The following is a 25,215-nucleotide window of genomic DNA, read 5'->3' on the forward strand; positions in this document are numbered from 1 at the left end:
GTATTAAACATATTTTGCTATAATCACAAGCTTTACCTGTAGCTCACTTGACAAAAAATTAAAATGGCAGTTCACCCAGGGAAACATATGACAGTTAGAAACTGGTTATACCATTTTGCAAAATTACCAAAACCAAAATTTAAGTTTGTATGGAAAGAGATTAGAAAGTCAAGCTATAGCACCTGTCAATATCATTAAAATCTGGTTGCCCTAAAATGTGATTCTGGCTAAATTTCCAAAAAAAAAAAAAAAAAAAGACCTACCTTAAAAGCAGATCACAACACACTTAATAAATACCAAAGTAATGGCTGTATTTGAACAGGTGATGGGGTAATTAGGCAGAGAAAACTGCATGGGGCTGATTCCAACTGATTCCATTAAGTCTACTGGTGAAGTAATACTGTTTTTCCTCTGGAGAGACACAGACATCTCTGAAGATCTCTTTTATTTTCCCTACCATGAGTCCCTGGGCCCCTGGAGGAATTCCAAATGCAAAAGTCCTACATCCATACTTTGCATAGATCTCAGAAGTTGGCAAAATAAAACCAGAGATTAAAAATGACCCATCTCAAGGATCATTAGAACTACTAATAGAAGACCAAGACCTAATAGAATTCTCCTATTCATTCATGAAAATGTTCTTAGAATGTGGGGTTGGGGGGCGGGTGGAGAATGAAGCTGGAATCCAAAAGTAACAAATAGCCAATATTTGTTGGGTGCTTATGATGAGGCAGGCATGCTTCTAAGCACTCCTGTGCATTAATTTACCTAATTCCCAGGAGAATGATGTTATTGGTTCCATTTTACAGATGAGGAAAACTGAGATCCAAAAAGATTAAGCAACCTCCCCAAGATCCACAGTGAGAAAGTGGCAGGGTTGGGATATTTTATCCAGGCAGTATGGCATCCGGGTTTATTTAGTTCAATACTATACTATGAGGCCAAACAGAAGAATCTCCCTTAAACAACACACCATGGGGCCAAATGAATTCATCGAGCCCCCCATCAGCTTTGATGTACCTCCAGCAAGTGTCAGATCATGGGACCAGTGTTTGCAAACAGGCAGGCACTTAGATCTGTGGAGCAAACCCAATGAAGTCTCTTTTATTAATTTACGGTCTTAATACACTTAAACTGAATTAAGTGCACAATACATTATTGTTAACTATAGGTACAACGTTGTACAGCAGATCTTAGAACTCATTTGTCTTGTTAACTAAACTTTTATGCCCATTGATTAGTAACTCCTCATTTCCCTCTTCCCTCGGCCCCAGCAATTACCATTCTATTCTTTGATTCTTTGAATTTGACTATTTTAGATGCCTCATATAAGTGGATCTTCCATGACTGGCTCATTAATCTTCCGTGACTATGCACTTAACATAATGTCCTCAAGGTTCATCTATGTTGTCATGTAGTACAGAATTTCCTTCTTTATCAAAGCTGAGTAGTATCTCACTGTATGTATATACATTTTCTTCATTCATCTCTCAATGGACAGTTTGTTTCCACTTTTCTTTTTCTGCAATAAACACTGGAGTGCTACTATCTCTTCAAGATTCTCACTTCAACTATTTTGGATAAATACCCAGAAGTGGGATTGCTGGGTCATATGATAGTTCTAATTTTTAGTTTTTTGAGAAACCTCCACACTTTCTCGTAGTAGCTACACCATTTTGCATTCCCACCTACAGTGTACAAGATTTCCAATTTGTCCACATCCTCACCAAAAGATGTTGTCTTTTGTTTTGTGATAATAGCTAACCTGACAGGTATGAGACAATATTTCACTGTGGTTTTGGTTTGCATTTCCCTGATGATTAGTGACTTGAGCATTTTTAATATACTTGGCCATTTGTGTGTCTCCTTTCGAGATTAGACTCTTATCCTATATCATACACACAAATCAACTCAAAGTGAATCAGATACTTAATATACATAAATGTATGACTTGAAATTATAAAAATTCCTAGAAGAAAACATAGGGAAGAAGTTCCACGACATTGGTCTTGGCAATGATTTCATGGATATGACACCGGAAGCACAGGCAACAAAACCAAAAATAAATCAATTACATGAAACTAAAAGGCTTCTGAACAGCAAAGGAGACAAGTAATAGAGTGAAAGGCAACCTATGGAATGAGAGAGAATACTTGCAAACCACACATCTGACACAGGGTTAATATCCAAAATATATTCAGAAACCGCTACAACTCAATATTTTTTTAAAAAGTAACCTGATTAAAAATTGAGCAAATAACTTGAATAGACATTTCTCCAGTGACATCTTTATAAGACTGGGAAGAAAGAAAAAAGGAAGAAATTAGTGCTGTAACAAAATACACACCATGTATCATGTGAGCCTTGGCACAGAGGCATAGAAAACACTCTAAAACCGTGTCCTGTAGTCATTCAAGAAAGGCTGGACTTACAAATAAGCAATAATGAAGTACGACTCCCGTTACTGCAGCCCTGCCAGACCCTGTAAACAATCTGAGTGCTCCTAGCACCTGTGGCACTCAGGCCCCAAAGCAAGTGAGGGGAGAAGGGAGTGGCTACCTTTCCTGTTTCCAAGAGATGTAGAAGGAGGTAAAGGATGATGAAGCCTGCTGGTGTACAGAAAAGAAAACTCTGATCACAGGGAAAGATATAGCTACCTGAAAGGTAAAAGTAATTGTTATTATTAGTGAGAAATGAAATAATTCATCTAGGAGCAGAGGCCTGGCTATTAAGTATATGGGAGTGTAAATTAGTTCAACCATTGTGGAAGACAGTGTGGCAATTCCTCAAGGACCTAGACACAGAAATTCCATTTGACCCAGCAATCCCATTACTGGGTATATATCCAAAGGATTCTAAATCGTTCTACTATACCATGCACACGAATGTTCATTGCAGCACTGTTTACAACAGCAAAGACCTGGAACCAACCCAAACGCCCATCAGTGATAGACTGGACAGGGAAAATGTGGCACATATACACCGTGGAATACTATGCAGGCATCAAAAACGATGAGTTCATGTCCTTTGTAGGGAAACGGATGAACCTGGAAACCATCATTCTCAGTAAACTGACACAAGAACAGAAAATCAAACACCGCACGTTCTCACTCATAGGCGGGTTTTGAACAATGAGAAAACATGGACACAGGGAGGGCAGCACTACACACTGGGGTCTGTTGGAGGGAAATAGGGGAGGGACAGCGGGGGGTGGGGAGTTGGAGGGGGATGGCATGGGGAGAAATGCCAGATATAGGTGAGGGGGAGGAAGGCAGCAAATCACACTGCCACGTGTGTACCTATGCAACAATCTTGCATGTTCTTCACATGTACCCCAAAATCCAAAATGCAATTTAAAAAAAGTATATGTCTCATGAAACAGTGAAATCTGGGCAAAGATCACAAAAAGAACTAGAATGGAGAACAGTGGAGTTATTTAGAAAATGGAAAAAAAAATTTTTTAATTCATCGGCTACAGTTAAAAATGGCCAAAATCTGAGAGTGTGTTTACAGAGTAAACTGATTGGAAACCCAGAGAGGTGTCCTCAGTCTACTCAGAGTTCCTGTTGGACCCTTCTAAGGAAGACAGAGGTGTTTGCTGTCATTTATTCCAGAAAGCAGTGTCCTGAGTAGGGCGAGGTGGCATTACCCAAGCGATATGGAACTCTCAAAGGAAAGGAGAGGACAGTGAAGGTAGACCAGCTGTTTCTTACCGGGTTAGAAAAACTTCCAGAAAACCCCATAGAACCTTTTAAATGATAGGACATGCTGAACATGCCAAAGAGAAAGGTCCCATTGGGGTGGGATTGGAGGATATTTTCCCCCTTTACTTGTAATGATTCAAATACTAATGGATGCCATACAAAATTGAGGAAGCGGCGGCGGGGGGCGGGTAGGGGGATCCTGACGGAGCTCATGTATGCAACATATGGAACAAGTTATTAAAGAAAGTGCTTCTAAGAGAGTGTATAAAAGTTAAGAAGAGGTAGTTATGCCTCTTTTGGAGACAGCGAAGATTGAGGGTGTGGTGAAAAAATAGCAAAACAGGATTAAGAGAAACCAAAACAGAGGAGAAATACTGGGCCAGATGAACTTTCACCTTCCCTAAAATGATTTATGTACTTTATGAAGAGCTAGACTGGACTTGACTTCAGGGGTGAAGGTGGCTGGTGAACCTGCATGTATCCAGTATTTCTGCAGAAATTCTAGACAAAGAATTTCTACAGGCAGAGCCAACACTGAAAGAACTTCTACAGGCAGAGCCAACACTGAACATGCATGTTGATGAGGTTCCCTGTTTAAATGGGACAAACCATTACTCGAGCACCTCATTCTTAGCAACAAAGAGAGAAGGAACAAAAAAGGAAAGAGCATCTGAATGTACAGAAATCTACGTAAAGAAGCGGCTAACTTTTTGTAATGCTCTAGTTTTTTTTTTAACTTTCTTCTAGAAAATAATCGTTTCTCTCTGTCATTTATGTGTTATTGGTGTCAGAACTCGAGAGACTCAACTGTGACAAAAGTTTGTCACCGCCCTGTGACGACCCAACAAGATCTAACCAGTCTATTTCACAGTGGCTTAAGCCAGAGAGGATGGGGCAGAACAAAGATTGTTAGCATATTGGTGAGCTAAATGTCAGTGTGTCTAATTGTCACAGGGGAAAGCAAGAGCCAAAATCACCATGAGATGAAATATAAGTTTCATCTTTACTGCATTGCAGGTAGTGGGTGCAGAGGTTGAGGGAATGCAGACTGGCCAAGTCCAAGGCCCAAAGAGCCAGTTGAGGGTTGAGCCTGGAAGCTTTGCTAAGGATTGAGATCCATGGAAGGGTCATAAAATCAAGATAGTCAGTATTTCTCCAGAATATTTAAAATAGAATTAGATAGGACAGGATAGGATAAGATATACACTAGATTATACTAGAAGACTGCATTACCCTCTGTACTAAGAATAAGCATTGTTTAGTGAAACTTTTAATTCAGGGGGTGTATGTGAGTGTATATAGTGCTTGTGTGTACTGAGTGATTATATAAAATACACCTCTTACCATGACTCAAAAATATTTGAAACAACAGATAAGAGAGGCTCAAAGAAAAATAGGGGACAAGGAAAGAAAGTATTATAGTATATGAAAGACCCTGAGACCACTACATCTCTGGATTTAAAGGTGTTTATAACTTTCCTTGTTGTATTGCTTTCCTTACTGAGTCAGATTTTCTATTGCTTGCTGCTGACTAAATCACAAGGCAGCAACACTGAAATGAAGATTAAATTAGATTATCTGGGGTTGGGCATGGTAGCTCATGCCTGTAATCCCAGCATTTTGGGAAGCTGAGGCAGAAGAATCACTTGGAGCCAGGAATTGGTGACCAGCCTGGGGAAGATGGTAAAACACTGTCTCCACAAAAAAATTTAAAAATTAGCCCAACAAGCCACATGCAGAAAACTGAAACTGAACCCCTTCCTTACCCCTTATGCAAAAATTAACTCCAGATGGATTAAAGACTTAAACATAAGATCTAAAACCATAAAAACCTTAGAAGAAAACCTAGGCAATACCATTCAGGACACAGGCATAGGCAAAGACTTCTTGACTAAAACACCAAAAGCAATAGCAACGAAAGCCAAAATTGACAAATGGGATCTAATTAAACTAAAGAGCTTCTGCACAGCAAAAGAAACTATCATCAGAGTGAACAGGCAACCTACAAAATGGGACAAAATTTTTGCAATCTACCCATCTGACGAAGGGCTAATATCCAGAATCTACAAAGAACTTAAACAAATTTTCAAGAAAAAAAAATCTCATCAAAAAGTGGACAAAGCATATGAATAGACACTTCTCAAAAGAAGACATTTATGTGGGCAGCAAACATATGGGGAAAAAAAGCTCATCATCACTGGTCATTAGGGAAATGCAAATCAAAATGAGGTATCATCTCACACTAGTTAGAATGGTGATCATTAAATCAGGAAGCAACAGATGCTGGAGAGAATGTGGAGAAATAGGAATGCTTTTACACTGTTGGTGGGAGTGTAAATTAGTTCACCTATTGTGGAAGACAGTGTGGTGATTCCTCAAGGATCTAGAACAAGAAATACCATTTCACTCAGCAATCCCATTACTGGATATATACCCAAAGGGTTATAAATCATTCTACTATAAAGACACAAGCACATATGTGTTTATTGCAGCACTATTCACAATAGCAAAGACTTGGAACTAACCCAAATTCCCAGTCAATGATAGACTGAATAAAGAAAATGTGGTATATATACACCATGGAATGCTATGCAGCCATAAAAAAGGATGAGTTCATGTCCTTTGCAGAGACATGGATGAAGCTGGAAACCATCATTCTCAACAAACTAACACAGGAACAGAAAATCAAACACCGCATGTTCTCACTCATAAGTGGAAGTTGGACAATGAGAACACATGGGCACAGGGTGGGGAATATCACACTCTAGGGCCTGTTGGGGGTGGGTGACTGGGGGCGGATAGCATTAGGAGAAATACCTAATGTAGATGACAGGTTGATGGGTGCAGCAAACCACCATGGCCCATGTATATCTATGTAACAAACCTGCATATTCTGCACATGCATCCCAAGACTTGAAGTATAATTTTTTAAAAATTAGCCAGACATGGTGGTATACATCTGTAATCCCAGCTACTCAGGAAGCTGAGGTGGGAGGATCCCTTGGACCAAGGAGACTGAGACTGCAGTGAGCTATATTGTGCCACTGAACTCCAGCCTCGGCAAGAGAGATATTTATTTTTTTCTCAAATAAATAAATAAGATTATGTAAAAGTATTTTGTAAACTAGAGACAACTTGTACAAATGACAGCTTTTTTCCAAAGTCAGAAAGTTTCAAGTAACCTAGGTAGAACAAATTTTTAGGAAAAATCCTTAACTATTGTAAGCCTCACCTTTTCTTTGTTGGGACATACTTGCCCTCTTTTGGCTCCTGAGCAGTGATTGCATTCTGTAAAACACCTAGTGTATTATCAACACTTAATAAATGCAGAATAATGTGATAACTAACAAATTGCCAACAGATGTTCTTAAGGTTTTGTAACCTTCAGGTGAAAACTGATTGCACAAAATAATAGTTTAATTATTACATCATCCCTCTCAGTAATGACAAGTGTCTGTTTTAAGGCTGAAACCTCAAGTTAGACTGCTGCTATAGTGCTTAAGACCAAATGCTCAAATGTGGTCCCCAGAGGCAGATCTTGGGAAAAGCCAATAATCAGCTTCTCTTTACATCACCGTGTTGAATTATTTTGATCAAAGACAAAGCTCAACATTCCAAATCAAGATGTCATAAAAGAAGTTTCTGGCTGAAATGAAGTTTTAAGATGACAAGTATTCTCAGCAGAGGCAGACAAGGAACCAAAAGTATTATCTGTAAGTGGTTAATGAGATGGTAGACGGCAAAACTGTTTGGAAGAGCTCAAAGGAGTTGCCTCCTCCAAAGGGCACCAGGAAAGGACCTGGATTCTTCCATCCTCAGAAAATGTTTCTCTTCTCCAGTGGGGTCTCAACCCTGGTGTGATTGGAATCACCTGGAGAGCTTTTGGGTATTTGGGGCTTTCTTTTAGTATCATGTTCCTCAAACCCACTCCAACCAGTTAAATCAGAACTTCTTGGAGAGGACCTTGAACTATAGATACTGGACCAACAGCATTAACACCACCTAGGAACTTGTAAGAAATACAGAATCTCACACCTGCCCCACTCAAGACCTCCTTAATCAGGATTTGCATTTTTACAAATCCCCAGGTGATTCTTGTGCCCATTAAAGTTGGAGAATGCAAGAACCTTATTTTTTCTCACGTAACAGTTCCAGGGTAGCCGTTCAGGGTAACAGGGAAGCCCTGCTCCACACGGTCTTTGGGGTACCAAGGTTCCTTCCTTTGTGCTCCTTGACATCCCGCAGGACATTGCTCGCATCTGCCTGGTCAAAGCTGGATTACTATGGGGTTCCAAAGAGCAGCAGTGGAGGAGAGAATGAAAGAGATGCTTTTATTGCCCTGAGGCCCACACTCAGAAATGCTACATGGTGTACCTGCTCTGAATGTCATCACAGGGACGCATCTAATGCAAAGCAGGCTGTGAAATGAAGTCTCATTACAGGCCTAGGAAGAAGGAGAAAACAATTTTGGTAGACAAAGAACAGTCTCCATGCCCCCAATAAATGATAGCTATTATGATTTACCAGGATGGATGCTTCACCTGCTTAGAGTACAAATATTGTTTCATTTATTTTTCTAGTGACTTGCTAAGGCCCAAAGACCTTACCAGCAGAAAATCTGGTATTCCTTTCTTGGGGCATTTCCCAATACTCCATCTCCAGATGGTAAACATTCTAGGGCCTTTCTCAGTTCCAATGGGTCAATTACACTTCCAAATGCCAGGTGGGAGAAATAACTAGAAAGCTCTACGACCCCACCAGCACCACTGCTTTGGTGGTTACCTCATAGGCGTACTAAACCCTGGTCCTGCTAGCCCAGTGGCCTATCATCCTTGTTTTGAAAATGTCCTTGCTGTTCACAGGTCACAGTCATGCCTCCACTCGTATATTTAGGTCATTGCACTTGCTCAGTGGTCATTCCTCAGTGAAACTGTGCCCAGCTGGCTGGGAGTGGAGGTTCCTCCCTCAGCCACCTGCTGGAAGGAACTATCCTTCCCCATCAGATGCTAACCAAGTCCCAATGTTGAATCCAGATCACCAAACCAGACATGCCCATGGCAAACTCCAATCTAGCCCCAACAGTGTTCTTTCCAACAAACTTCCATCCACTTCATCTCAATACAGCAGAATCTAATGACATTAACCCTCACAAGAAAAGGGCCAAAGATTTTATCCCTTTCCTTCCAGGGACTTCCTGCCCTCTTGGCAAAACTGTACAAGTCCTTACTCAGGACTAGTTTTATACACCAAGGGCTATGGTAAGGGGGCCACCTTTTGTTTGCCAGACCACAAACAAAAATTCCCTAATAACATTCCCCCAGGAGTAACAGGTATCTACTGGCCTGACATTTTTACAACTATAGGATGGACTCATGCTATTTTTTTCCTATTATAATGAAAATAGGCCCCAAAATTTCTATTTTCCTATTTCCAAATTTCCTATTATAATGAAAGTCTGCTGCTGTATATTGAAGAAGCAGGTGCCATTTTTTTACATTTCATTTCACTAGTCCTCAATAACATCTTAGGTCTCTTTAAGGCAAGTATCATTAACTCTTTACCATTCTAGAAATGAAGAATTTAAGAGACTTCCTAGTCTCCATGACCACAAAGCCAGGATTCAAAACCTAGTCTTTCTAACCCTAAAAACAATTAAAATATATATATCATTTTTATTCACCAGCTACTCCTAAAAAACTTTTAAAACAATATACTTACAGAAAAATACACAGATCCCAGGTATACAACTCGCTGAATTTTCACAAACTGAGCTCCTTAATATTCAGCAGCAGACTTGGAACAGATTTTCATTATAATAGGAAAAATATCACAGGTGGCCCCCTTACCATAGGCCTTGGTGTATAAAACTGGTCCTGAGTAAGGAACTGTACAGTTTACCCAAGAAGGAAGGAAATCCCTGGAAGGAAAAGGATAAAGTCCTTGGCCCTCCTCTTGTGAGGGTTAATGTCATTAGATACTGATGTATTGAGATGAAGTGGACGGAAGTTTGTTGGAAAGAACACTAAGGGGACTAGATTGGAGTTCACCATGGGCATGTCTGGACATTCCCAGATCAATAAAACTGAGAGAATTTGTTACCACTAGACCTGTCCTGTGAAATGCTCAAGGGAGTACTGCAAGATAAACAAAAGAACATTAGACAATAAATTAAAGATATTTGCTGACAAAGATTTTGTAAAGGTAAATACATGGTAAGTTATAAAATATCACACATAAAAAAAAATCACATGCGTGCATCTCACAGTTGTAAAAATGTAAGGCCAGTATATAACTCTTACCCCTGGGGGAATGTTTTTAGGAGATTTTTGTTTGCGTTCTGACAAAGGTGGCCCTGTTATCATAGCCTTTGGTGTACAGAACTAGTGCTGAGTAAGGAACTAACCCATGTAATCAGTGCACACAACAAGAAACATACATGTCCAACAACTCCTAGAAACTCATCTTATGGTACTTTCTATTCATTCTCCCAACCAGGGTCGTCATTATCCTACTGTCCAGTTTTGCCGGGTTTTAAGCTTTATATTAAAAAAATCATACAGCATTTACTCTTTTGTGTCTGGCTTCTTTCATTTTACAGTTATGTTTGTGAGTTTCCCATGTTTGTTGCATGTACATGCAGTTTGGTCACTTTTATAGCAGTATAATATTCTGTTATATAAATATGCTACAATTTACCCATTCTATTGTTGGTGGGCATTTGGGTAGCTTCCACTTTGGGGATATCACAAATACTGCTACAATGAACATTCTAGTACTTGTCTTTTGGGAAACATGTATTCATACCTATTGGGTGTATACCTAGGCGTGGTAAAGTTGGTCATACAGTATGTATAGTGTTCCAGTGGTAGATGCCAACCATTTTGGTGCTTTACATGTATCAACTCTTTTAATCTTCATAATAGTCCTAATAATGTAGGTATTATTATTAACCTGCATTTTTACATATGAGTAAATAAAGGCATATAGAGAGGAAATATATTAAATAGTACAACCAGTCAGTAAATAAATTGACTTTTAAACTCAGGAAGTCTAGGTCCGAAGCCTGACCAATAACCACCATCCTGTACTCTTAAACTAGGATTCATTCTATAACATTCTGTTATTTGCTAACTCATTTCCCTTTCCATGTATTGTTATAAGAGTTACAGTACACACACACACACACACACACACACACACACAAATGAAAGTTCTGGGAATAACAATTGTTAACAGCATTGATATCATTGAAAGAAAACCAGCCACAAGCTGGTCACTTACATGAGCAGTTTGCGTCTATGTGAAAGGTATAGATCCACCAAGGGTTATTTGTACTTATTTTACTTCCGGTAAAATTTAAAATATATGAGAAGAGGATTTTGGGAAGATGGCAGAGTACGGAGCACCAGAAATCTTTCTCCCCACCTAGACAACAATTGTCCTGGCAGAATCTGTCTGACATAACTATTTTGAAACTCTATTAAAAGCTGGAAACTTCCAGGGGAAGGCTTGAATGGTAAAGTGGGGTTGATTTTGGTCAACTTCACCTCTTCACACAGTAGCAGCTACCCATCCCCTACCCCTAGCTCTATGGTGGGCAGCTGTGCAAGTGTTCCTGCAACAACCTGAACATAGCTTGCTGGGGCCAGGGTGAGCAGAAAGGACCCTGTCCTCCAAATACTGGGGATCTGTGCTCTGAATGGTGATTACTGACTCTGGTCACAAAGGTGCAAACAAAGAGGTAGGTGACCATTGTTGTTGCATCTCCCCCCCAGTTATTGCAAGCCCTACCCGCTCTGGCACAAGTGATTATCAGGGGGTTTAAAGGGCAGACACCCCCTTTGTTTTTTCTTGGTTCATTTTTCTTTTTCCCATTTTCCCTAGACACTGAAGACTAGGACATTCAAAAACAAATACATAGAAAGAGAAAAGAAAGTGACTGTGCAACCACAGGGGGAGAGGGAAGTCTCAGAAAAGACCTGAGAAGACTATGTTTCTAACTAAGACTAACTCAGGATGGTTCTTAGCACAGAGGCAGCCTACAACAATCAACAAAACAAAAGCAAAAAATAACAAATAAAAACAAGTTTTTAAAAACAGCAAACTCTAGGGAAGGAAGACAACCTAAGTTCCAGAGTTACCACATCGTTAAATTCAAATGCCTACTTTTCAACAACAACAACAAAAATCACAAGGCATACAAAGAAATTGGAAAGAATGGCACATTCAGTAGAAAACATAACAGAAACTCTTCCTGGAAAAGACCCAATAGAAGAACTACTAAACAAATATTTTAAAACAACTGTCTTAAAAATGATCAAAGAACTAAAGAAAACTATGGAGAAAGTCAAGAAAATGATGTGTGAACAAAATGGAAACATCAATAAAGAGACAGAAAACCGGAAAAGAAACAACAACAAAAAAATCTGGTGCTTAAAAGTGCAAATACTGAAATAACAAATATCACTACAGGGATTCAAAGGGAGATTTGAGCAGGCAGAAGAAAGAATCAGTGAAACTGAAAATAGAACAATGGAAATTATCTGTCTGAGAGACAGAAAGAAAAAAGGTTGAAGAAAAATGAACACAGCCAAAGGGACATGCAGGATACTATCAAGTGTATCAACATATACATTGTGAATGTTGCAGAAGGAGAGAGAAAGAAGGGAGAAGACTGGAGACAACAGATGCTGGAGAGGATGTGGAGAAGCAGGAACACTTTTACACTGTTGGTGGGAGTGTAAATTAGTTCAACCCTTGTAGAAGACAGTGTGGCGATTCCTCAAGGACCTAGAAAGAGAAATTCCATTTGGAATTTCTGGGTATATATCAATCCCATTACTGGGTATATATCCAGAGGATTATAAATCATTCTGTTATAAAGACACATGTACACTATATTCATTGCAGTACTGTTTACAATAGCAAAGACCTGGAACCAACCCAAATCCCCATCGATGATAGACTGGACAAGGAAAATGTGGCACATATACACCACGGAATACTATGCAGCCATAAAAAACGATGAGTTAGTGTCCTTTGTAGGGACATGGATGAATCCGGAAACCATAATTCTCAGCAAACCAACGCAAGAACAGAAAATCAAACACTGCACGTTCTCACTCATAGGCACGTGTTGAACAACGAGAACACATGAACACAGGGAGGGGAGCATCACACACTGGGGTTTGTAGTGGGGGACTAAGGGAGGGACAGCAGGGGGTAGGGAGTTGGGGAAGGATAACATGGGGAGAGATGCCACATATAGGTGACAGGGATGGAGGCAGCAAACCACATTGCCATGTATGTACCTACGCAACAATCTTGAATGTTATGCACATGTACCCCAGAACCTAAAGTGCAATAAAATATATTTTTAAAAGGAAGAAAGAAAGAAGGGAAAAGAGAGAATATTGAAGAGATAAGGTCTGAAACTTCCAAAATTTGATAAGAGACATGAAAGAAACATCCCAGAGGCTCAATACACTCCAAATAAGATGAACTCAAAGACTCCCACACTGAGACACATATAATACTTTGAAAAGACAAAGAATGTAGATAGCAGCAAGAAAGAAGTGATATATCATATACAAGAAATCCTCAAAAAAGATTGTCAGCAGATTTCTCATCAGAAAATATTGAGGTCAGAAGGCCATGGGCCAATATTTTCAAAGTACTAAAAGAAAAAACCTGTCAGCCAAAAATCCTTTATCCTGCAAAAGGGTCCTTTGTAAGTGAGGAGAAAGTTAAGTCATTCCCAGATCAACAAAACCTGAGAAAATTTGTTTCTACTAGACCTGTCCTGTGAGAAGCTCAAGGAAGACCTACAAGGTAAATAAAAGGACACCAGACAATAAATTAGAGATATTTGCTGACAAAGATTCCAGTAAAGGTAAATACGTGGTAAATTATAAAAGTTAGTAATATTGTAACTTTGGTTTTAACTCTATTTTGTTTACTACATAATTTAAGAAACCAATGCACTTAAAAGAGTTAGTTTGTTTTGGGGCACACAGTGCATAAAGATGTAAACTAGTGACATCAACAGTCAAAAAGACGTGGACAAGGAGCTGAAAAGGCTCAGAAGTTTTGTGTGTTATTGAAATTAGACTGGCTGGGTGCAGTGGTTCATGCCTGTAATCCTAGCTGGATATCCTAGGTGGAATGCTTGAGCTCAGAAGTTTAAGACTGGCCAGGAACGGTGGCTCATGCCTGTAATCCCAGTACTTTGGGAGGCCGAGGTGGGTGGATCAGGAGGTCAGGAGTACAAGACCAGACTGGCCAATATGGTGAAACGCCCCTGTCTCTATTAAAAACACAAAAATTAGCTGGGTGTGGTGGCACGTGCCTGTAGTCCCAGCTGCTCAGGAGGCTGAGGCAGGAGAATCACTTGAACTTGGAAGGCGGAGGTTGCAGTGAGCTGAGATCATGGGCAACAAAGCAAGACTCCATCTCAAAAAAAAAAAAAAAAAGAAGTTCAAGGTCAGCCTGGGCAACATGACAAAACCCCATCTCTACTAAAAATACAAAAATTAGCCGCACTGGCATATGCCTATGGTCCAGCTACTCAGAAGGCTGAGACCAGAGGATCACTTGAGCCCAGGAGCTAGAGGTTGCCATAAGCTGAGATTGTACCACAGAACTCCAGTCTGGGTAATAGAGCCAGACCCTGTCTTAAAAAAAAAGAAAAAGAAAAGAAATTAAAATAGTATAAGTTAAAATTAGTGTTATAACTTTAGGATGGCAAATGTAATCTCCATGGTAAATACAAAGAAAATCACTATAGAATATATATACACACAAATGAGAAAGGAATTTAAACATTTCACTATAAAAAATCTGCTAAACACAGAAGAAGATAGTAATAAAGGAAATAAGGAACAAAAAAGAAATACACCATATAGAAAGCAAATGAGAAAGTAGCAAAAGTAAGTCCTTCTTTATCAGTACTTTAAATGTAAATGAATTAAACTACCCACCCAAAAGAAAAAAATTAGCCAAATGGGTAAGAACACATGATCTCATGATATGCTGCCCACAGAAGCTCATTTTAGGTCCAAGCACACAAGTAAGTTAGAAGTAAAAGGATATAAAAAGATATTCTACACAAAAAGTAACCAAAAAAGAGTAGGGATGGATATACTAATATCATAGAAACAGACCTTAAATCAAAAAACTTGGTAAGAGACAAAGAATGATATTATATGTTAATAAAAAGTTTAAAATTGTAAGAACAGATAACAATATAAACATTTAGACATCTAATAAAAGACCATCAAAAATATATGAAGCAAAAACTGACAGAATTGAAGGGAGAAATAGATAGTTCTACAAGAATAATTGGGCACTTCAATACCCCACTTTCAGTTATGGATCAAACGACTAGACAAAAGATATGTAAGGAAATAGAGGACTTAAAGAAACACAATAAACCAACTATTAATAGATTTCATAGACTATACAGAACACCCTACCCACTGACAGCATCCATATTCTTCTCAAGTACATATAGGACATTTTCTAGGATTGACCATGTGTTAGGCCACAAATTAAGTCTCAATCGGTTTTTAAAGATAGATATTATTCAAAGTATCTTCTTCAACCATAAACGAATAAAGTTAGAAATCAATACAGAAGTAACTGAAAATTTCACAAATTTTTGGAAATCAAACAACATACTCTTAAACAACCAACCAATGGATCAAAGAAGAAATCACAAGGGAAATTAGAAAATACTTGGAGGCTCATGAAAGTGAAAACAATATACCAAAACATGTAACACTGTGAAAGCAGTGCTAGGGAAGAAATTTATGACTATGAACACCTGCAGTTAAAAAAAAAAAAAAGTAGAAAAGAAAGATCTCAAATCTACAACCTAAGTTTACAATTTAATGAACTAGAAAAAGAAGAGAAAACAAAATCTAAAACTAGCAAAAGGAAGGAAATAAGATTAGAGCAAAGATAAGTGAAATAGAGAATAAAAAACCAAGAGAAAATAAATAAAATGTGAAGTTAGTTTTTTTGAAAAGACAGACAAAATTGACCAATCTTTAGCTATACAGACCAAGAAAGAAAAGGGAGAAGATTCAAATTACTAAAATCAGAAATAGAAGTGGGGATATCACTACTGATTCTACAGAAATAAAAAGGATTATAAGAGAGTACTATGAACAATTAATTATATGCCAACAAATTGAATAACGTAGATGAAATGGAAAAGTCCTAGAAATGCAAAACCTACCAATACTAACTTATGAAGAAACGGAAAACCTGAATAGACCTATAACTGATAAGGAGACTGAATCAATAATCAAAACTCTCCTGACAAAGAAAAGCCCTGAGCTTCAGGGCTTCACTTGTGAATTCTATCAAACATTTAAAGGCAAACTAACACCCATTCTGCTCAAACTTTTCCCAAGTATTGAAGAGGAGGAAACATTTCCTAATTTATGCTAGAAAGACCAAGGGACTTAAAGAGCTTTGGGTTCTAAGAGTTTTAGTCTAACTGTACTTAGAGCATGGATATGGATCAGGATTTCAGTCACAGGCCAGTGTGACTCCTTCAACACACAACTCCTTCCCTTCCTTGAAACATGGACTTTTACACTTTTCCTGGCTGACTGAACTTTCTGCCTTTTCCTTTATGCTCATGTCTCTTCTCTGTGTATGTAGGATTGTTACTGGAAAATGTTGAGAGTATACAGACAGACACTACACAAAACAATGGCAATAAATACAGAATAATGAAACTAGCAAGAGGATTACAAACTTACACGCACTTACAGACCTGGAACTAGAAAGATACCACAGACAAGAATTTAAGAATTAAGTTGTCTGGTTGAGAAAATTTGTCTGCCAAGTCCTCACAAGTAATTAGAAAATCAAATAAAGCTTATTCCTATTCTAGTCTCTGTTTTGTTTTAATGAGTAGAAGGAGAGATTAGAACAACAAGATAGATAATAATACATGTAAAATATAGTACAGCATGGTAAAATGAACATGAAGTTTACAGTTAGACCCAGGTTGTATGACCTTGCGCTAATAACTTTCCCTCTCTGTCTCTATTTCTTTTTCTTCTCTCTCTCTCTCTCTCTCTTTTTTTTTTTTTTTTTTTTTTTTTTGAGGTAGGGTCTTGCTCTGTCACCTAGGCTGGAGTGTAGTGGTGCAATCTCAGCTCACTGCAGCCTCAACCTCCTGAGTCCAAGCGATCCTCCCACCTTGGCTCTCCTACTAGCTGGGACCACAAGTGCATGCCACCATGCCTGGCTAATTTTTGTATTTATTAGTAGAGATGGGGTTTCACCATGTTGCTCAGGCTGGTCTTGAACTCCTGAGCTCAAGTGATCTGCCCACCTGAACCTCCCAAAGTACTGGGATTACAAGCATGAGCCACCATGCCTTTCTCTGTCCTTATTTCTTAATCTACAGTGATTAAGTAAAATAAATTCTATGAAGAGCTCAAAATAAGGTAGGAATGCAAAAAAAAAACATGTTATACACATGATCATACTATAGCCAACACATCGTTGCCAAGAGGCATGCAGAGACCTCAATACCAGGATGATGAGGAGATGGAAACCATTACAGTATGGCTCAAGCTAAGAGAACTGACCTGAGCTTGGACTTATTTGTAGAGAAGGAGTCCATCAGACTAAATCACAGTATTTAAAGGCAAGCTTAGTCTGGTCCAGGCTGGCACTTAGACCCATGGGGCTAGAAATGGAGGCCTAGAAAGGTGTGATTGTGGAAATATTCATAGTCAAGTGGTTAACAGTTTGATTCCAGACAGATTCACTCATTTTAAAATATGCTCTTGGCCAGGACCAAAAGAGACAAGGGGCTGATCCCCCAAAAAGAGGGGTCAGCATGGGCCAGGAGTTTATCAGGGCCGTTGTGCTAGGCTGAAAAATGGCCACAAAAACATATCAAATCACATCAAATCCCAGGAACCTGTAAATGTCACCTTATTTGGAAAAAGAGTCTTCACAGATGTGATTAAGGATCTGAAAAAGAGGCGCTTATTCTGAATAATCTGGGTGGGACCTAAATGCAATCACTTGTATCCTTATAGAATAAACACACAGAGGAGAAGGCAATGTGAAGACAGAGGCAGAGATTATAGTGATGTGGCCCAATAGCCACCAGAAGCTGGAAGCAGCATGGAGCAGATTCTCCCTTAGAGCCTTCAGAGGGAGTGTGGTACTGCCCATACCTCGATCTCAGACTTCTGGCCTCCAGAACTGAGAGAATAAAGTTCTATTGTTTTAAGTGGTGATTTGTTATGGCAGCCCTAGAAGACTGCTACAGCCCTGGACAAGGATTTGGGGTTTGGACAAAGTTTCAGCCCAAGATTAGAAATGGAATTCAATCTAGAAGTAGAATAGAAGCCTATCCACAGGGGTTCATGGAGAACACAGCAGTGTGGCATTTTGCTCAATGTGTACCAGACCTAAGCCATGCAGACCAATTCCATATCTAAGCATGATGGGGAGGAGCAAGTCCTGAGTTGGCTCAGGGGCTGAGTTCACCTTGCAGGTGGGATATTTCAGCAGCCACAGCCAGGCTGGGCAAACAGGAACTGACAAAGCAGTTGGTAATGTTTTGGCAATACATGATAAATGTCTTCTAGAATCTGACCACATATAATTAAAGACGCTGTCAGTTTCAAAAGAAAAAACACAAAGGGTCAGAAAATATGCTGCTCTTGCCATGGAAAGAATCCATCCAAGGACATCGAAACACGAGTTCCCTTCCTTCACAGGCCACGCACACGCTAGCCCTAGCTCTGGGGTATGGAGCGTCCCATCTGCTCTGGCCCTCTCTGTAGGCCCTATATCGTTTCTGGAACTAAGACCTCCCTGTGTGCTCAGAAAAGACTCCTTCTTCAGGTGAGAGCTTCTGTGGCTTGAAAAGGCCATTCTGCACTCATGTTAGTAAGAAAGAAGAACTGGGGAAAGGAAGGGTTTACTATCCCTACAGGGTTCCAACTCATGTCTGAGACTCAGCCTCACTGTTAGAATACAACAAGGATTTCCTACTACCCCCAAAAAATGGTATCATAATAGGCTTTCAATTTAGATGTTCTCCAAAGCTATACTTCTCCCTCTCTATAAGGAGAAACCAATGTGCATCAGTTATAGTCCCTGTCCTTCAGAAGTTTGTGTCCTCATATATAACATGAAGTCTAAATACGGTCACTAATCTACAGAGTTGTGGGTACAGTAGAGTGGCAAAAGCCATTGGAGTTGAAGAAGCTGAGAGCAGAGCATGAAAGATATTTGTATTAATATGTCAATGGCAGGCATGAAAGAAATCCAAAATATGGCAATCTGATATTAAATTCATAGCATCAGTTTTATGGCCCCTGGACATACCCTGGGCTACATGGTGAAACTCCATCTCTAAAACATAAAAATTAGCCAGGCATGGTGGTGTGTGTCTGTAGTCCCCGCTACTGGGAGGCTGAAGTGTAAGGATGGCTTGAGCCCAGGAGATGGAAGTTGCAGTGAGCCATGAACATGTCACTGAACCCCAGACTGGACAACACAGACAGACCCTGTCTCAAAAAAAAAAAAGAGAGAGAGAGAGAAAGAAAGGGAGGAAAGAAGAAGGAAGGAGGGAAGGAAGGAAGGAAGGAAAGAAGGAAGAAGGGAGGGAGGGAGGGAAGGAAAGAAAAAGAGAGGAAGGAGTCTCATTCAGAATGACCATCATGATGTTGAAATAAAAGAATGCAATAAATGGTTATATGAAAATCTCTGAATAATCAAAGAATTTCTAAATTTTATTTCCCCTATCTGGTCTTGATTGCTTTATCTATAAAATGAAAGAGGTTTTTTTGTTTTGTTTTGTTTTGTTCTGAGGCACACTATGTTGCCCAGGCTAGAGTGGAGTGCAGTGGCGTGATCTCAGCTCACTGCAACCTCGGCTGAAAGAGTTTTATGCATTATCACTAAAGTCCTTTCCAGCCCCCAAATATTCCTTGGGCAGTTCATGGCAAGATCGATACCAACAGGTAAGTTTTGCAAGGCCATAAAGATTGTTTGACATGTGAATCAGCAACTGAGGAAATAGAGCAAATTGGCCTGCTTACAACCTTGGCTTCCTTCACAAGAGGCAATATGGTCAATCAGGGAAATGGAAGATTGATGGGCACCAAACCCAAGCCCACGCCTGTGGGACATATCCCATCAGCTCCATCCATTTGGTTTCACTTTGCCTTCATTTGAATGCCTGGATGAAACTGCTATTCCCCTCCCCGATTTCCCCAACTGTCCTTTTTTACTTTTTTTCTTTTTTTTTTTCTGAATCAGGCTTAACTTTCTGAAGCTTAAAAATTATAAAACAAAAAAAGATATGAAAGAGCAGGGAGGGAAGAAAGAGCTGTACTCACATAACTGTAGAATTGAAAGGAACATCCTGATGTTAAAGCTTCAAAAAGAGGCTGAACTACTAACTCCTCAGAGGGTTGACCGGTTTGAGCCACATACATTAGCACTTGCCTCCTCAGGCTGATCTGTTTGTTGGTTGCTATGTGGATGGTGATAAAATATCCATTTGGGTGGAGTCAAAAATTATGTTACACTCTTAGAGCACATCTGCAAATCCTGGCCTTTTGAACAAATGACTGCAGTATACCAGGCCTCCGGGCTGTCAGAAGCTGGTTCCCAAATACCAACTCTGAACCTAGCCCTACCATATGGACACATGGGGTCAATGAAAAATGGTGTCTGAGGGGCCCCAACGCATGAGAAGTTCTGGCCAAAAGTGACAGGTTTTATCCAGGCTGCTGAAGAGAAATGTACTGAGACTAGAAAAGCTAAGGAGGTGCACGCCTTCGGAACGTGTCTGTGGATCAAAATACACCCTAACAGATTCTTGAGAGAGCCCCTGGCGGCTGTGTTAACCTTGGCATTGTTATCATTAAGAGGCTATGCTCATTTCTGGCACCTAATGCTGGACATATTGACAGCAACGGGGTTGATGGAAGAGGAAAGAATCTGTTTTGCAGTTAAAAAAAAAAAAAAAGAAGTTCTCAGATTTCTCAAGCCATTTGAAATCATGCCAGAGAAATACTTGATTTCAGCATTCTTCAGCGCTCTGCGATGATGCCACAAGTGGCCTCCCCCACATGTGATGATGTATTTCAGAGCCAGAGTTTTCTCAAGATGTTCCAAGCCTGCAGGCTCCTGATCCTTTTTCAAATTACCAAGATAATAGTATCCCAGTGAGAGTTGTGATTAGTCTAAACTCTCCACAGCTGTGAGAGATGAATGTACAAATTCCAATAAAGATTCTGCATGTTCTGGGCTGAATTTACCTACATGACATCGAGGCCTAATTCAGGGATCACTTAAAAGAACTGGAGCTGCTTCGGTGCTACTCCATTTCTCCCATGGCATCAGCTGCTAGGAGGCTTGCAACTGGCCCAGGAGGATGCCTCCCTCATGCCAACGTCACCGCCCAGCAGTGAGTATTTGCTTAAAAGGCCTGCAGCATGCATGCGGGGAGAGAAGCAGGGCAGGGAAAATTAAACCAAACTACAGGGGAATTCGAAGAAGCCTTGCAATTCATTATGTGAGTAGCTAGGAGGATTACTGGATACCTTGTAACTGAAGCAGCTGGCCTGAGGCTGTGTGGGACAGCCTGCCTTGCCACCTCTAACTCATTACAACGGTGCTAACAAGAAACCAGGCTCAGAGTTCTTCAGATACTTGGGAAAGCCAACAGCACTTTGATTTCCTAACTTGGACACCTTTTACCTAAAATACTTCCTTGGAATACTAAGTGAATGTAATACATGACATACCCCTTTACCATGCTTTTTGTTTTGTTTCGTTTTGAAGACAGAGTCTCATTCTGCTGCCCAGGCTAAAGTGTAGTGGCAGTATCTCAGCTCACTGCAGCCTCCACCTCCTGAACTTGAGCCATCCTCCCACCTCAGTCTACCAGGTACCTGGGACCACAGGTGCAGCACCGCCATCCCTGGCTAATTTTTGTAATTTTTTGTTGTTGTTGTTAGAGACTGGGTTTCACTATGTCACCTGGGCTGTTCTCAAACTCCTGGGTTCAAGCAATCCGCCTACCTCAGCCTCCCAAAGTGCTGGGATTACAGGCGTGAGCCACCACGCCCTGTCCCCTTTACCACGTTAACAGTTGTACCACTTGGAGGCACTTGCATATTTTTTATGAAATATCTGACATTCAGTATGCTTTCCATGACTGGAAAAGACAGGGGACAAGGATTCATGACATTGTCTACAGTGTAGACATTGTTAATGTGTGTAGACTCTACGCACATTAACAATTACAGAGAAAGAGAGAATATTGTTTGGGAAACAGAAAGTTATACCAAAGGAATATATAGCAGGGTTTTTAAAAAATGATCTAATGTGATTTGCATGAATGTGGAATCTGCTAAAGCCACATTTACCTTCATCTTATACATCTACATTCACTGTTGAATTTCATAACTGTGTAACTTTCTTTCTGACATCTGGAGATTTTAATAGTGCACAATAATTTTACAGTTTATCACACAGCCATACACATAAGCCACTGTAATGTGACATGTGGCATGTCTCCTTGTAGACTCTGAACTCGACTTTTTACGCTCAGTGGCAAACCAAGTCAGGAGACCCACCATAGAGTTGAATGAGCCATAAATGAAATTCTCAAAATACCAAACTCTGTGTGATCCATACATGGCATCTTATTACAATGGAAGTGAGCAGGAATGGAAAACCAAATACCACATGCTCTCACTTGAAAGTAGGAGTTAAACTATGGGTACACAAAGGCATATAGAGTGGCATAATGGACATTGGAGACTCAGAAGAGAGGAGGGTGGGAAGTGGGTAATAGATAAGAACACTACCTATTGGAGGCGGGGCACGGTGGCTCAAGCCTGTAATCCCATCACTTTGGGAGGCCGAGGTGGGCGGATCACCTGAGGTCGGGAATTGGAAACCACCCTGACCAACATGGAGAAACCCCATCTCTCTACTAAAAATACAAAATTAGCCGTGCATAGTGGCACGCGCCTGTAATCTCAGCTACTTGGGAGGCTGAGGCAGGAGAATCACTTGAATCCAGGAAGCGGAGGTTGCAATGAGCTGAGATCGCACCATTGCACTCCATCCTGGGCAACAAGAGTGAAACTCTGTCTCAAAAAAGACACTACCTATTGCGTATAATGTACACTACTCAGGTGACAGGTGCACTAAAATCTCAGACTTAACCAATATACAATTCATCCATGTAACCAAAAACTGCTTGTACCCCAAAAGCTACTGAAATAAAAGTAAATAAAAATAAAATAAATAGAATTTTAAAATGTAAATGGAATAAATTCTCCAATCAAAAGACCAGAAAAATGGGAGTAGGAGTGAGGGAAGGAGGGAACACGCTGATTTTTTTTCTAATATTCACAAAAACAAAACACAAAACCAGAAACATTTCCTCTTTTATCTTTTCACCGTCTCTCATTGCAAATCTTCTACACACTAGTAGATACTTTCGACACTGGTACACATCCCCTCAGATTTCATCTTCTCGAGAGCAAAATCAAATCCTTAATGTAAGCCTGTCCAACTAGATGGCAACTATGCATGACTTCCCCTGGAACCACGTTGCAAGGGCCACTTTTTCAAGCAGCTTTTCGTTATCTTTCTGCTGGAGGCTGGTTCTAGGTAAAATTGCCCAGCAAGGCAACTTGAAAAGAAACTAAAAAATTAATGAGTGGAAAATCATAGGATATGCAAGGATTCTAGACAAATAACTAGTGTCCAAGTCCCCTGCTTGCCCCAACATTGTATCCCCACCCTCTTGAGTTCTCTATTCTGACTACAAGGGTAACATATGTCAGGGGGCCTCTAGGATACTTCTTAAGCATTCTGGCAGTGGTGCTCAATATTCTTAAGTATTTTGAAGAAAAATCCTGATTTCCTCTGTGTGTGTGAACATATATATGTTTACATGCACATTTATATGTATGTATGTGCGCGCGCGCGTGTGTGTGTGTGTGTGTGTCTTATATATGCCAGGATTCTAACAGCTAAAACAAAGATTCAGAGAGAATAACTAGAATGGCCCTGCAGAAAAAGGGTGTTGCATTGCTGGGAATAGTCCACGTTGGTCTGATGGTAACGTGGGGTGTGCTACTAAATGACAAACATATCCTGGGGAGAAAAAGCCCTGCTTTGACACATTTGCAATTTCCCTCCTGTAAATAACACCCACCATGGCTCATTTCAAGCTTCCCAAGTGACATCACTGAATGGAAAGTTAAAAAGAGAAAGTCTTTCAGATGTAAACAATTTCAGTGATATTTATAAATAATAATAAAATGTAGTGGAATAACTACAATGTGGTGAATTTTGAGCATCATATTTGCTTTTAATACAATGGAATTGCAAGTTTGCATAATTTAATTTTTAATAATAGTTGCATTTAACAACTAGCTCCCAAAATCCTTGAAAATTTAACGGTGGGTAGCAGTGAGCAGGTACCATTCGCTCCAGCACACCACTACATGTTGCTCTTCAGGGATATTAAGATAGTTTGAATAAGCAAATCATCTGGATCAGACGATCTCCAGAGTTTCCAAAGATGCCAGCCTCTTTGCTATCCCGCTTTAGAAATACCCAAAACACAGGTTAAACTGTGGACAATATTTATAAGAATGCCATTAACTATACCTTAGGCTTGTATCACGCTTTACACTTTTCAAAGTACTGCTTTCACGGCATGTGGGACTGTCCGACCTTGCAGAGCGAATTTAAATCGGTGGGTAATAGCTTTTTAATGTATAATGGGTGAAAAAAAAGTCCTGGGGGCCCTTTGTCAAAGAGAAAGGCGAAGCGGTGGAACAGGCAGCCCCACAAGGAAGCCGGGAGGCTGGTCAGCCGCCCCACGGTTCCTGGTTGTGTCCGGGAAATGGCTCCAACATTGTGCAAGCAGGTGGGTGTGCAATACTTTGGGATCTCTCTCTCTCTCTCTCTCTCTCTCTCTCTCTCTCTCTCTCTCTCTCTGATTTAACTAGAATTACGTTTTTCTGTTGGGATACAAAGAGTTATATGGAATATGTCCTAAGAGTTTTACAAACAGTAAAATGACGAGCACCGTAATATTCAAATAGGCTCTTAACAAAACAACTCAGCAGTGCCTTCCTCCAGATCAAAACGTGCTATTACTGCAACAGACGCTTGTGCAGAGTCTAGATGCATTCTCACAACGAAAACTCACACCGCCAGTAGTCGTGGCCGAGTGGTTAAGGCGATGGACTAGAAATCCATTGGGGTCTCCCCGCGCAGGTTCGAATCCTGCCGACTACGGGAACGCTAGCGTTTTGCCGTAGTAAACACGTACTTTGTGTTTTAGAGTGTTCTCCTCCAACCTTCCGCAGATTTAAGGGATTTAGAAACGGATGGAACACGACAGGAACCCAAACGGGAAAGGAGAGAATGATGGGGCGCGACAGTGTGCTTGTGGTTACAATGTGGGCCCAGGAGG

The 25,215-nt window shown here is 40.2% G+C and overlaps 1 protein-coding gene and 1 non-coding gene across 4 annotated transcripts in view; one reads left to right on the forward strand and one right to left on the reverse strand.

The window, feature by feature from the left end:
- Positions 1–25,215, reverse strand: part of PLEKHF2 (pleckstrin homology and FYVE domain containing 2) — a 362,342-nt gene that overhangs the window by 190,895 nt on the left and 146,232 nt on the right. The gene's annotated exons all lie outside the window — the stretch shown is intronic.
- TRNAS-AGA (transfer RNA serine (anticodon AGA)) lies at positions 24,956–25,037 on the forward strand. Its single transcript has one exon. It is a non-coding gene; the product is annotated as a tRNA-Ser (tRNA).

This window comes from Saimiri boliviensis, chromosome 15 (genome assembly GCF_048565385.1).
Source record: "Saimiri boliviensis isolate mSaiBol1 chromosome 15, mSaiBol1.pri, whole genome shotgun sequence".
In the NCBI taxonomy this organism is placed as follows: domain Eukaryota; kingdom Metazoa; phylum Chordata; class Mammalia; order Primates; family Cebidae; genus Saimiri; species Saimiri boliviensis.